This window comes from Bombina bombina, chromosome 2 (genome assembly GCF_027579735.1).
Source record: "Bombina bombina isolate aBomBom1 chromosome 2, aBomBom1.pri, whole genome shotgun sequence".
In the NCBI taxonomy this organism is placed as follows: domain Eukaryota; kingdom Metazoa; phylum Chordata; class Amphibia; order Anura; family Bombinatoridae; genus Bombina; species Bombina bombina.
Genome location: NC_069500.1, coordinates 735,436,199 through 735,450,780, shown reverse-complemented (window position 1 = coordinate 735,450,780; position 14,582 = coordinate 735,436,199).

Genomic DNA, 14,582 nt, shown 5'->3' with positions numbered 1-14,582 from the left:
GGACGTCATCCAAGATGGCGTCCCTCGAATTCCGATTGGCTGACAGGATTCTATCAGCCAATCGGAATTAAGGTAGGAAAATTCTGATTGGCTGATGGAATGAGCCAATCAGAATCAAGTTCAATCCGATTGGCTGATCCGATCAGCCAATCAGATTGAGCTCGCATTCTATTGGCTGATCAGAACAGCCAATAGAATGCGAGCTCAATCTGATTTATATATAAGTATGACACATTATATCCTGCAGGTCTAAACTCTGAGTTGGACATCTCCCCTTTTTTATTAGACTAGCTAATGTAGTTACTGGTTAGACTAAGATATTACTCATTTTAAGTCCCCTATATTTATCTGTTTTATCTTTGTATCACACATGTATATTGTATTTTCTTAGGCCTAGATTTGGAGTTTGGCGGTAGCCGTGAAAACCAGCGTTAGAGGCTCCTAACGCTGGTTTTAGGCTACCTCCGGTATTTGGAGTCATTAAAAAAAGGGTCTAACGCTCACTTTTCAGCCGCGACTTTTCCATACCGCAGATCCCCTTACGTAAATTGCGTATTCTATCTTTTCAATGGGATTTTTCTAACTCCGGTATTTAGAGTCGTGTCTGAAGTGAGCAGAAATCTAACGACAAAACTCCAGCCGCAGAAAAAAGTCAGTAGTTAAGAGCTTTCTGGGCTAACGCTGGTTCATAAAGCTCTTAACTACTGTACTCTAAAGTACACTAACACCCATAAACTACCTATGTACCCCTAAACCGAGGTCCCCCCACATCGCCGCCACTCGATTAAATTTTTTAACCCCTAATCTGCCGACCGCCACCTACGTTATACTTATGTACCCCTAATCTGCTGCCCCTAACACCGCCGACCCCTATATTATATTTACTAACCCCTAACCTGCCCCCCACAATGTCGCAGCCAGCTACCTACAATAATTAACCCCTAATCTGCCGACCGCAAAGCGCCGCCACCTACGTTATACTTATGTACCCCTAATCTGCTGCCCCTAACACCGCCGACCCCTATATTATATTTATTAACCCCTAATCTGCCCCCCTCAACGTCGCCTCCACCTGCCTACACTTATTAACCCCTAATCTGCCGAGCGGACCGCACCGCTATTATTATAAAGTTATTAACCCCTAATCCGCCTCACTAACCCTATAATAAATAGTATTAACCCCTAATCTGCCCTCCCTAACATCGCCGACACCTAACTTCAATTATTAACCCCTAATCTGCCGACTGGAGCTCACCGCTATTCTAATAAATGTATTAACCCCTAAAGCTAAGTCTAACCCTAACACTAACACCCCCCTAAATTAAATATAATTTTAATCTAACGAAATTAATTAACTCTTATTAAATAAATTATTCCTATTTAAAGCTAAATACTTACCTGTAAAATAAATCCTAATATAGCTACACTATAAATTATAATTATATTATAGCTATTTTAGGATTAATATTTATTTTACAGGTAACTTTGTAATTATTTTAACCAGGTACAATAGCTATTAAATAGTTAATAACTATTTAATAGTTACCTAGTTAAAATAATAACAAAATTACCTGTAAAATAAATCCTAACCTAAGTTAGAATTAAACCTAACACTACACTATCATTAAATTAATTAAATAAAATATCTACAATTACCTACAATTAAACCTAACACTACACTATCAATACATTAATTAAATACAATATCTACAAATAACTACAATGAAATAAACTAACTAATGTACAAAAAATAAAAAAGAACTAAGTTACAAAAAATAAAAAAATATTTACAAACATAAGGAAAATCTTACAACAATTTTAAACTAATTACACCTACTCTAAGCCCCCTAATAAAATAACAAAGCCCCCCAAAATAAAAAATGCCCTACCCTATTCTAAATTACTAAAGTTCAAAGCTCTTTTACCTTACCAGCCCTGAACAGGGCCCTTTGCGGGGCATGCCCCAAAGAATTCAGCTCTTTTGCCTGTAAAAAAAAACATACAATACCCCCCCCCAACATTACAACCCACCACCCACATACCCCTAATCTAACCCAAACCCCCCTTAAATAAACCTAACACTAAGCCCCTGAAGATCATCCTACCTTGTCTTCACCATACCAGGTTCACCGATCCGTCCTGGCTCCAAAATCTTCATCCAACCCAAGCGGGGGCTGGCGATCCATCATCCGGCGGCTGAAGAGGTCCAGAAGAGGCTCCAAAGTCTTCATCCTATCCGGGAAGAAGAGTAGATCCGGACCGGCAACCATCATCTTCCAAGCGGCATCTTCTATCTTCATCCGATGAGGACCGGCTCCATCCTGAAGACCTCCACCGCGGACCCATCTTCATCCGGCGACGTCCAACTGAAGAATGACGGTTCCTTTAAGGGACGTCATCCAAGATGGCGTCCCTCGAATTCCGATTGGCTGATAGGATTCTATCAGCCAATCGGAATTTAGGTAGGAATATTCTGATTGGCTGATGGAATCAGCCAATCAGAATCAAGTTCAATCCGATTGGCTGATTGGATCATCCAATTGGATTGAACTTGATTCTGATTGGCTGATTCCATCAGCCAATCAGAATATTCCTACCTAAATTCCGATTGGCTGATAGAATCCTATCAGCCAAGCGGAATTCGAGGGACGCCATCTTGGATGACGTCCCTTAAAAGAACCGTCATTCTTCAGTTGGACGTCGCCGGATGAAGATGGGTCCGCGGTGGAGGTCTTCAGGATGGAGCCGGTCCTCATCGCATGAAGATAGAAGATGCCGCTTGGAAGATGATGGTTGCCGGTCCGGATCTACTCTTCTTCCCGGATAGGATAGGGTAGGGCATTTTTTATTTTGGGGGGCTTTGTTATTTTATTAGGGGGCTTAGAGTAGGTGTAATTAGTTTAAAATTGTTGTAAGATTTTCCTTATGTTTGTAAATATTTTTTTATTTTTTGTAACTTAGTTCTTTTTTATTTTTTGTACTTTAGTTAGTTTATTTCATTGTAGTTATTTGTAGATATTGTATTTAATTAATGTATTGATAGTGTAGTGTTAGGTTTAATTGTAGGTAATTGTAGATTTTATTTAATTAATTTAATGATAGTGTAGTGTTAGGTTTAATTGTAACTTAGGTTAGGATTTATTTTACAGGTAATTTTGTTATTATTTTAACTAGGTAACTATTAAATAGTTATTAACTATTTAATAGCTATTGTACCTGGTTAAAATAATTACAAAGTTACCTGTAAAATAAATATTAATCCTAAAATAGCTATAATATAATTATAATTTATAGTGTAGCTATATTAGGATTTATTTTACAGGTAAGTATTTAGCTTTAAATAGGAATAGTTTATTTAATAAGAGATAATTAATTTCGTTAGATGTAAATTATATTTAACTTAGGGGGGTGTTAGTGTTAGGGTTAGACTTAGCTTTAGGGGTTAATACATTTATTAGAATAGCGGTGAGCTCCAGTCGGCAGATTAGGGGTTAATAATTGAAGTTAGGTGTCGGCGATGTTAGGGAGGGCAGATTAGGGGTTAATACTATTTATTATAGGGTTAGTGAGGCGGATTAGGGGTTAATAACTTTATAATAATAGCGGTGCGGTCCGGTCGGCAGATTAGGGGTTAATAAGTGTAGGCAGGTGGAGGCGACGTTGTGGGGGGCAGATTAGGGGTTAATAAATATAATATAGGGGTCGGCGATGTTAGGGCAGCAGATTAGGGGTACATAGGGATAATGTAAGTAGCGGCGGTTTACGGAGCGGCAGATTAGGGGTTAATAATAATATGCAGGGGTCAGCGATAGCGGGAGCGGCAGATTAGGGGTTAATAAGTGTAAGGCTAGGGGTGTTTAGACTCGGGGTACATGTTAAAGTGTTAGGTGCAGACGTAGGAAGTGTTTCCCCATAGCAAACAATGGGGCTGCGTTAGGAGCTGAACGCGGCTTTTTTGCAGGTGTTAGGTTTTTTTTCAGCTCAAACAGCCCCATTGTTTCCTATGGGAGAATCGTGCACGAGCACGTTTTTGAGGCTGGCCGCGTCCGTAAGCAACTCTGGTATCGAGAGTTGCAGTGGCGTTAAATATGCTCTACGCTCCTTTTTTGGAGCCTAACGCAGCCATTCTGTGGACTCTCAATACCAGAGTTATTTTTATGGTGCGGTCAGAAAAAAGCCAGCGTTAGCTACGCGGGTCCTTACCGACAAAACTCTAAATCTAGCCGTTAGTGTCAAATCATGACATATTATAGTTATGCTGCTAGTAAATTATGTTAATGCATTAATTCAGTATTAATTTAGTATATTTATTTATTTTCCATTCTTCATATTTTTATATTAAATTATTTATTTAATGTTATGGGATATACTGCATAGGATTGGTTGCCTCACTATTTAGGTTTGCCAATACCACCTTAAATATTGAAAAAGGATTTTTTTGCAATTCAAGATAAAATTCCACCTTTAGTAAACTACCAATGAACTTTGGACCAATGAAATTTGGGATACACCTTTAAAAAGGTGCATATGCTGTGACTAACTCATCTTGAAAAAGCCCTGTATAGGGAGAAACGCGTTGATGAAGTCACAACTATAGTTATTCTATCTACATTCTAAGCTGGAGCTACACTTGTGAGTGCGCATTGCTGTTGGAAGTCGTTACCCTTTGTACAATAAAGAATCGGCAATTGTCAGCTGGAACAGCAGAGACTGACATTATTGGCAAGCAAGGTCGACATAATCTGACAAGGGTACTACTGCACAGAACTTTTCCGCAGAGTAAAACCAGAGCTCCTCAGTTTGAGGATTGGACAGAGCTAATTCTTCTACACATCACTCCTTCAAAGGTATCTTGCGTGTTGTTATACACTTAAGAGCAGATACTTTGGTAGCGGAAATTCAGTTACCTTCCAAAGCCGCTCTGATAAAGGACCAATCAGGAGGCCGATCCAGGACAGCGCCCATAAAGGTGACGTCACCCCGCTACGGCGGTAACTTTGAACACAGAGACTTCAGAGCACACACAGTGTGGGGGTAAGCCTGCGGTTGAACGCTAACTGAGAGTATGATCTTTGGAAATCACTCCTGTTATCTTTCCAACTTGAACTGTTATTAGTTCCACTGGTCCACATTAATGGATCTTCCTCTATATATATATTATTTTTTATGTGGTGGCAACCTGAGTTTTATTTTTATTTTTAACGGAGACGTCCGTTAGTTTTATGCATTTATACAATTTTTAATAGAATTGTCTAATATTACTCTTTTGTGTTTTATGAAGTATATTAAATTGGCATAGTCCCCCTTTTTTAAATGTAAGATTTGGTCTCATTTTTCAATCATAGTATCTTATACATATTAAGAACACTAGTGCACTATCTAAAGGGATACACTTTGTAACTTGTAGTATTAAGTATTTCGTTTTCTACTAAATATACACTATTAGTGAATGGCACTTTGAATTAATTTAGATTTTGTTTTTGATAGCACTTTTCTACTTGCAGGATATACCTGGTTTTATTGCATTTATATTCACGTTTAGAGTTACTTCACCTTCAGCTTTTTAGCGCTCCTGTTTTTTGTTATTTCATAGTAATCGCCACTTTCCAAGCCGCTTTTTGTGCTGCCGCTGTCTCAATTTCCCTTTTCCTCAAGGCCCGGTCAAGGCACAACAGAACCTAGGACTCCCACAGTCAGGGTTAGGGGTGCTGATTCAAAATGGATTAACCCTGAACCAAGGGGAGTGCCATCCAGAGTAGTTATTTTGAGACAATCGCCTAGATTACGAGTTTTGCATTAGAGGCTGTGCGGTGCTAACAAACAGTTTATGCTCACCACTCACATGCAGACAGTACTGGTATTACGGGTTTTTACAAACCCGGCGTTAGCCGCAAAAAAATGAGAGTAGAGCAAAATTTAGCTCCACATCTCACCTCAATACCAGCGCTGCTTATGTTAGCGGTGAGCTGGTAAAACGTGCTCGTGCACGATTTCCCCATAGGAATCAATGGGGGAGAGCCGGCGGAAAAAAAAAAAAACCTAACACCTGCAAAAAAGCAGCGTAAAGCTCCTAACGCAGCCCCATTGATTCCTATGGGGAAATAAAATTTAATTTATTTATCTACACCTAACACGAACCCTGAGTCTAAACACCCCTAATATTACACTTATTAACCCCTAATCTGCCACCCCGACATCGCCGCCACCTGCATTATATTATTAACCCCTAATCTGCCGCTCCGGACACCGCCGCCACCTACATTATACTTATGAACCCCTAATCTGCCACCCCCAACATCGCTGACACTTACATTTTATTTATTAACCCCTAATCTGCCGCTAATCTAATATGTCGCTGCAACCTACCTACATTTTTTAACCCCTAGTCTGCCGTCCCCAATGTCGCTGTCACTATAATAAAGTTATTAACCCCTAAACCTAAGTCTAACCCTAACACCCCCTAACTTAAATATAATTACAATAAATCTAAATAAAATTACTACAATTTACTAAATAATTCCTATTTAAAACTAAATACTTACCTATAAAATAAACCCTAAGATAGCTACAATATAACTAATAGTTACATTGTATCTAGTTTAGGGTTTATTTTTATTTTACTGGCAACTTTGTATTTATTTTAACTAGTTAGAATAGTTATTAAATAATTATTAACTATATAATAACTACCTAGCTAAAATAAATACAAATTGACCTGTAAAATAAAATCTAACCTAAGTTACAATTACACCTAACACTACACTACAATTAAATTAATTACCTAAATTAAATACAATTAATTACAACTAAATAAAAATATCTAAAGTATGAAACCCCCCCCCCCACTAAATTACAGAAAATAATAAACAAATTACAAGATTTTTAAACTAATTACACCTACTCTAATCCCCCTAACAAAAAAAAAAAAAACCCAAAATAAAAAAAAAAGCTCTACCCTACACTAAATTACAAATAGCCCTTAAAAGGGCCTTTTGCGGGGCATTGTCCCAAAGTAATCAGCTCTTTTACCTGTAAAAAAAAAGTACAAATACCCCCCAACATTAAAACCCACCACCCACAAAACCAACCCTATTCTAAAACCCACCCAATCCCCCCTTAAAAAAACCTAACACTAACCACTTGAAGATCACCTTACCGGGAAACCTCTTCATCCAACCGGGCAGAAGTGGTCCTCCAGACGGGCAGAAGTCTTCATCCAACCGGGCAGAAGTGGTCCTCCAGACGGGCAGAAGTCTATCAGCCAATCGGAATTGAAGGGACGCCATCTTGGATGACGTCATTTAAAGGAACCTTCATTCAGCAAGAAGCCGTGGAAAGAAGAGGATGCTCCGCGTTGGATGCTTTGAAGATGGACCCGCTCCGCGCCAGATGGATGAAGATAGAAGATGCCGTCTGGATGAAGACTTCTGCCCGTCTGGAGGACCACTTCTGCCCGGTTGGATGAAGACTTCTGCCCGTCTGGAGGACCACTTCTGCCCGGTTGGGTGAAGATGTCTCCCGGGAAGGTGATCTTCAAGGGGGGGTTGGGTGGGTTTTAGAGTAGGGTTGGGTGTGTGGGTGGTGGGTTTTAATTTTGGGGGGTATTTGTACTTTTTTTTTTTTACAGGTAAAAGATCTGATTACTTTGGGGCAATGCCCCGCAAAAGGCCCTTTAAAAGGCTATTTGTAATTTAGTGTAGGGCAGGGCTTTTTTTTATTTTGGGGGGCTTTTTTATTTTGTTAGGTTGATTAGAGTAAGTGTAATTAGTTTAAAAATCTTGTAATTTGTTTATTATTTTCTGTAATTTAGTGTTTTTCCCCCCGTACTTTAGATAATTGTATTTAATTATAATTAAATGTATTTAATTTAGGTAATTAATTTAATTGTAGTGTAGTGTTAGGTGTAAATGTAACTTAGGTTAGATTTTATTTTACAGGTCAATTTGTATTTATTTTAGCTAGGTAGTTATTAAATGGTTAATAACTATTTAATAACTATTCTACCTAGTTAAAAAAAAAATACAAATTTGCCTGTAAAATAAAAATAAACCCTAAGCTAGATACAATGTAACTATTAGTTATATTGTAGATTGTTTAGGCTTTATTTTATAGGTAAGTATTTAGTTTTAAATAGGAATTATTTAGTTAATGATAGTAATTTTATTTAGATTTATTGTAATTATATTAAAGTTAGGGGGTGTTAGGGTTAGACTTAGGTTTAGGGGTTAATACATTTAATATAGTGGCGGCGACGTTGGGGGCGGCAGATTAGGGGGTTAATAATATTTAACTAGTGTTTGCGATGCGGGAGTAATATGTTTATTATAGTGGCGGCGATGTCCGGTTCGGCAGATTAGGAGTTAAAATATTTATTTTAGTGTTTGCAATGTGGGGGGGCCTCGGTTTAGGGGTTAATAGATAGTTTATGGGTGTTAGTGTACTTTTTAGCACTTTAGTTAAGAGTTTTATGCTACGGCGTTGTAGTAAAAACTACTGACTTTTAAATGCGGTACCAGGCTTGACAGGAGAGGGTTTACCGCTCACTTTTGGTCAGACTCGTAATACCGGCGCTATGCAAGTCCCATTGAAAATATAGGATACGCAATTGACGTAAGTGGATTTGCGGTATTTCAGAGCCTGGCCAAAAAAGTGAGCGGTACACCTGTACCTGCAAGGCTCGTAATACCAGTGGGCGTTAAAAAGCAGTGTTAGGGTTAAAAAGCAGCATTAAGAGGTCCTAACGCACAACTCGTAATCTAGGCCAATGTATTTTCTGCAGAAGAGGCAACCCTGCCTGAGTCATAAAAACGGTGATTCAGAAATTTTCTAGCTGCCCCTGAATCAATGAAGGCTTGAGCGTGGACAGAATTCTAAAGGAAGGTAAGGGTAACAAGTACCAGGATCCGAGAGGAGTGAGGGGATTTAGTAGTGATCATGCTTAGAGGGACTCAAGTATTACCCTCTAAGCATTGGCTTTTCTTGTCCGAATATCACAGATTTTTAGTTGGTGGGAGTTAGAACCACAATAAAAGCATAGTCTCAATCTCCTTCTTCTCTGTCTTTCAGACTCTGTGGGTTTGAAGGAGGAGAGATCGATGGGTTCCTCTACTGAGGTAACTTGAGGTGATGAAGGGGTAGAGGATAGTGTAGAGACCGGACGAGTAGGAGGCCGAGAGGGAAGGATTCTGCGAGTTCTGTCTCTCTCAGCTTGTCTCTCCTGGAAGCGAGAATCTAGAGTGTTACAAAGAGTTATAAAGTCATCCAAGGAAGGATTATCACAATAAGTAAGTTCATCCATGATGCGTTCATGCAAACCTCTCCTAAAGGCCTCCTTGAGAGCACTGCCATCCCAACTGGTCTCAAGTGCCAAGGTGTGAAACTCAATGGCATATTGTGCCATAGTTCTATTGTTCTGACGGAGATCCAGGAGAGAGTATTCTGCAGCAGAAGCACAGGCAGAAGTCCAAAACACAGAAGGTAATGCAGAAATGAAAGTATCAGCATTGTTCAGGAGTTGAGCGTTCTGTTCCAAAAGGGGGAGACCCAGGCCAGGGCCTTGTCTTTCAATAAGGAAATGATAAAGTTGACCTTTGACTGATGAGACTGGAAGGTGTGAGGATTATTGCGAAAGTGCAGCCTGCACTGGTTAAGAAAACCCCTACAATCAGTAGTACCTTCATATTTGTCAGGCAATGGTATCCGGGGTATTCTTCCACTAGCAAGGGAAGAAGTTGCAGCACTAGGAGCAGAGACCGGCGGTGTAACAACAGGAACGGTATCCCTCACTGCAACTGGTGAGGAGAGTTTAGCGGTTATAGCCTCTAGTTTAGAATCCACACTCTGCAATTGTATGGTATGGGTTCCCAACATCTGTCCTTGAAGATAAACTGCTCTTGCTACCTCATTTGGGTCCATGGCCCAAGTATAATGTAATGCTCGTGGGATATTCCGCTATCAGACCAAACTTGGCCAGTAGTCTTCTTGTAGACAAAGTAAAAATGAAGGAGATCCGGTACTTCTTGGTGCACTTTTTCAAAAACACGGCTGTATTTGCAGGTTAAAACAACAGCTCCAACAAATCACTACTTTACAGCAGACAACAGCACAGGATAGTGTTCACTAATGCTATGACTACGGCGTGGGAAGCCGAAACGCGTCAGCATTAGTGACCACCATCCTGTGCTGTTGTCTGCTGTAAAGTAGTGATTTGTTGGAGCTGTTGTTTTAACCTGCAAATAAAGCCGTGTTTTTGAAAAAGTGCACCAAGAAGTACCGGATCTCCTTCATTTTTACTTTGTCTACATTTACTTTGAGCCTACGGGGGAGACTGGTTACATTGCCCCCTCGCCCACCCAATAGGAAACGGAGGCGGGATTACACTGTAACGTCAGAAGCCGAACCGAACTTGGCCGCATGAACTCACACGGCATCGAGGATCCCAGGTAGCTCGAGCAGGGGACAGGACGGCAGAGCCGGAGACACAGCATCCAGCGGGTGAGTGCGCCCCCCCCAGGACCTACTACTGAAGTATCAATCTGTGAGTAGCATTATGTGTGGGCCAATCTACCTTATCTTATTTGAGTGACTTACCTATTGGGGCAGGGGCGAGGAGGGGTGCTATGTCCGAGGAACATACAGATAGGAGAAATCTATTTGCTTTCTACAGTAGTCTTCTTATCCGGCGTCAAGCTGAAATGATAGGGAATAACCCAGAGCAGAGAAAGTTTGCAAATTGAGGTAAGCGGTACTAACAGTAGGCAGAGTAGTCTTTGGCGGCAACAGGAGGGAAATCCAGCAGAATGGCAGTTCAAGGATAAACCAATAGCAGGACCGGAAAAAGGCAGGAATCAGCAACAAAGAAATCCAGTGATATAACAGTTCAGGGATAAACCAATAGAATGGTCAGGCAGGTAGAGTTCGGTAACAGTATAGAAATCCAATAGTTCAGGGGTTAAGCAAGCAGAGTGGTCAGACAGGCAGAGTTCAGCAACAGTATAGCTATCCAGTACTTTAAGGGTTAAGCACACAGAGTAGTCCGACAGGCAGAGTTCAGTAATGTTATGGCAATCCAGTACTTTAGGGGTTAAGCACACAAAGTAGTCAGACAGGCAGAGTTCAGTAATGTTATGGCAATCCAGTACTTTAGGGGTTAAGCAAGCAGAGTAGTCAGACAGAGTTCAGTAACGCTATATCAATCCAGCACATAGCGATAACAGCACCCAGGAGCACACACAGTAACACCTATAATTGGGCAGTGATAGGTAGAAAGTGAGAATCTTACATAGGAGCAGGATTTGCAGCACAGGAGATCCTGACCGGCTTCATAGGAAAAGAGACGTGCGGCGATGACGTCACAGCCGCACGCTCACAGGAGCCAACTCTACCCCTGGCAACAGCCAGAGCAGCAAGCGACGCGTCCCTGGCAACAGCCAGAGCGGCGTGACAGCAAGGGGCTCTAATACCATTATAGCAGTAAAAGGAAAGGACAAAAGACTAACCAAAACCAGTGATATTAGTTCTGAATTTTTAGAATATTATAAGCAAATCTTCCTTCCTAAAGGAGTTTATGAGGATAGCAAGAGGCTTTTTTGGGAGGCATATAGTTTTCCATGGGTATCTGCCGAAGAATTGTTAAATAAGCCAATAACTAAAGAGGAAATAGTGAAAGCTATCAAATCTGCAGCTTGTAACTGCAGGCCCTGACGCGTTGCTGATTGAATATTTGTAAAATCCCTAAACAAAAATAATGGGTGTGATCAGCGCTGGTGTGGAAGTGAAAAATAATAATAAATGTTGGATATATATTTAAACAAAGGTGAGTCTGACTGCTGATTTGTGGGCAACCAAAAATAAATTGATGCTTCTGTGTAAATAAAAATGTGAAATGTAGCACACTTAATAAACAACCTGAAAAAAGTTCAAACAGGTCAAGTGAATCAATAAATAAACAAAATACATAAAGAAAAATATTGACACATAATATTAAAAATGTCCTCAAATGAAGATCTCCTCAAATAAAAATTCCCAAAGCAGAAAGTTTGTGTGTTATACAGATCTGGGCCTCTATTTATCAAGGTCTGTCAGACCTGATCCGACAGTGCGGATCAGGTCCGACAGACCTCGCTGAATACGGCGAGCAATCCGCTCGCCGTATTCAGCATTGCACCAGCAGCTCACAAGAGCTGCTGGTGCAACGCCGCCCCCTGCAGACTCGCGGCCAGGTTGATTTCCGGCGATGTCTGTCCGCCTGCTCAGAACAGGCGGACAGGTTATGGAGCAGCAGTCTTTGTGACCACTGCTTCATAACTGCTGTTTCTGGCGAGCCTGCAGGCTCGCCAGAAACACGGAGCATCAAGCTCCATTTGGAGCTTGATAGATAGGCCCCATAGAGTCTTGTAGATTAAACCAAATGGTGGTATAACGTTACCAGCCCTAATAGACTTGCAGGGGTTAAGTCCTGTGTAGAGTTACTCAGGTAATCCTTGTTAGAGCAGGTGCAGAGTGAAGCAACCGGAATTTCCTTGAACCAGTCTATGGTGAGAAAAGCTGAAAGAGAGCTGCTCACGCTTCAACACACCACCTATCTGCTGGCTGTCCAGTATTTTTTTATTTGTTTTCAGGGCTGCCCTGGAAAAAAATACTGTACAGCCAGCAGATAGGTGGTGTGGTGAAGCGTGAGCAGCCGGATGTTCTCATTTCATCCGACTACTGACTACTCATTCCTCTTGAGAAAGCCCATGCAAGTTACCAGCTATCGTTGCGCTCCAAGTGCCCCGCTAACGGACTGCTGCCAAGTGTGATCTACACTATCCACTGACTTAAAAGCGTGTTTTATCTTTTTATATGGTGAGTGTAATCTATGTTACTGTGCTCTCACTTTGTTTATAATAAATTCACTTGAGTCGGAGCTGCGCTGTGTTTTTTGTTCTCTTTCAGCTATTATAAAATCCCACTGGACAATAAAGTACATCATCTCTGTAATTTGTTTAACTATTATTATTCTGAAGGATTATGAATTTCCGGAGAGTTTACTAGATTATTCATCTCATTAATACTTAAAAAAGATAAAGACCCTGAAAATCTGGATGCATATCGTCTAATTTTGCTACTCAATTCAAATGATAAGATATTGGCTTCTATTGTAACATCAAGACTTCAGTTGATTTTACCTGATTTGATACATGCTGACTAAACCGGCTTTATGAAAGGAAGGTCTTCGTATACGAATCTACGAACGTTATTATTAACAGTGGATGAATATAATGCCACAAAGAATAAAGAGAGGGATAAGGCAATCATAGCTATAGATGCAGAAAAGGCCTTTGACTCAATCAATTGGGGTAACTTGTTTGAATTCCTAAAACAGTTTGGATGCAATGGCCCCTTTACTACCTTTATACATACTCTTTATGAGAAATCCTTTTCTGCTCTGATAGTCAATGGGTATATTACAGAAAATTTTCAGCTATTTAAAGGGACTAGACAAGGCTGTCCCCTCTCTCCTAAACTTAAAATGTCTTTATTTAGACTGACCCAAGGAAAAGAATATGCAGGTTTTAATATTCCATGTATCCAAAAGTATAATTGGGTCTATCTAATGAAAAGTATACCTGACTTGCTGTTAGATACTGATCACTATTGTCTGAAGGATGTTAAATTTAATATTTTTGGATCTAAAACCTTAAAAGCTGCAGTACATTTATATATCTACGATTTACCTACTGTAATGAAGAAGATGATTACTTTTAAAAACCTGATTGCTGCTTGCTATAAGATCTGCAAATTTCTTCAGATAGATTACCGCTATTCTAAATTCTTACCCATTGTGGGTAACCCTTTATTCCATAAGGATTGAGTAATAAGGTATTTAGAAGTTGGAAAGCAAGAGGCTCAGAATATATCTTCCAATGTATTGATCCTGATAGCAATATTATTTATTTATTTGAAACTATTAAGTATGTTTAATGTTGATAATAAAGATTTTGTTGACTATCTTCAAATTAGACACTATCTTAACTCAATTAAAGATGTATTTTTTATCAAAAATTGGGAGGGTCTCTACATAGGGATATTGTTTGTTCCGTGCTGGACAACATTCCATTTCGTACTGGTATAAACTATTGCTTCAAAGAGAAAGAGAAATTAACCTAAATTTATTGGTACAAAAATGGCTAATGGATATTCCTATGGTAGATAGCATTATAATTAGTCAGAGTATTAGAAGAGCTTGGCTTGCTACACCTCTCCTTTCATGGAATCACAGCTGAAGTTAGTTAACCGACCATATATAACTCTGCATGTACTTTGCTTGTGGAATAAAAATCAGAGATTCTGTTGTCATATATGTAATCTTTCTCAATCGAATTTACTACATTGCATATGGAGCTGTCATAAAGTATCTCATTTATGGGCTAAAGTTTATTTTTGCATTCAAAAACAATTAAATAAACTATTGCTCTACAAAAAGAGGATATTATATTTCTAAAGGGAAATATGCATCCATTTTCGAATATTAGTTTTATAAATGTTATGATATTATGTGCTAGGAATATTAGTTTTTCCTCATGGAAATAAAAACAAAA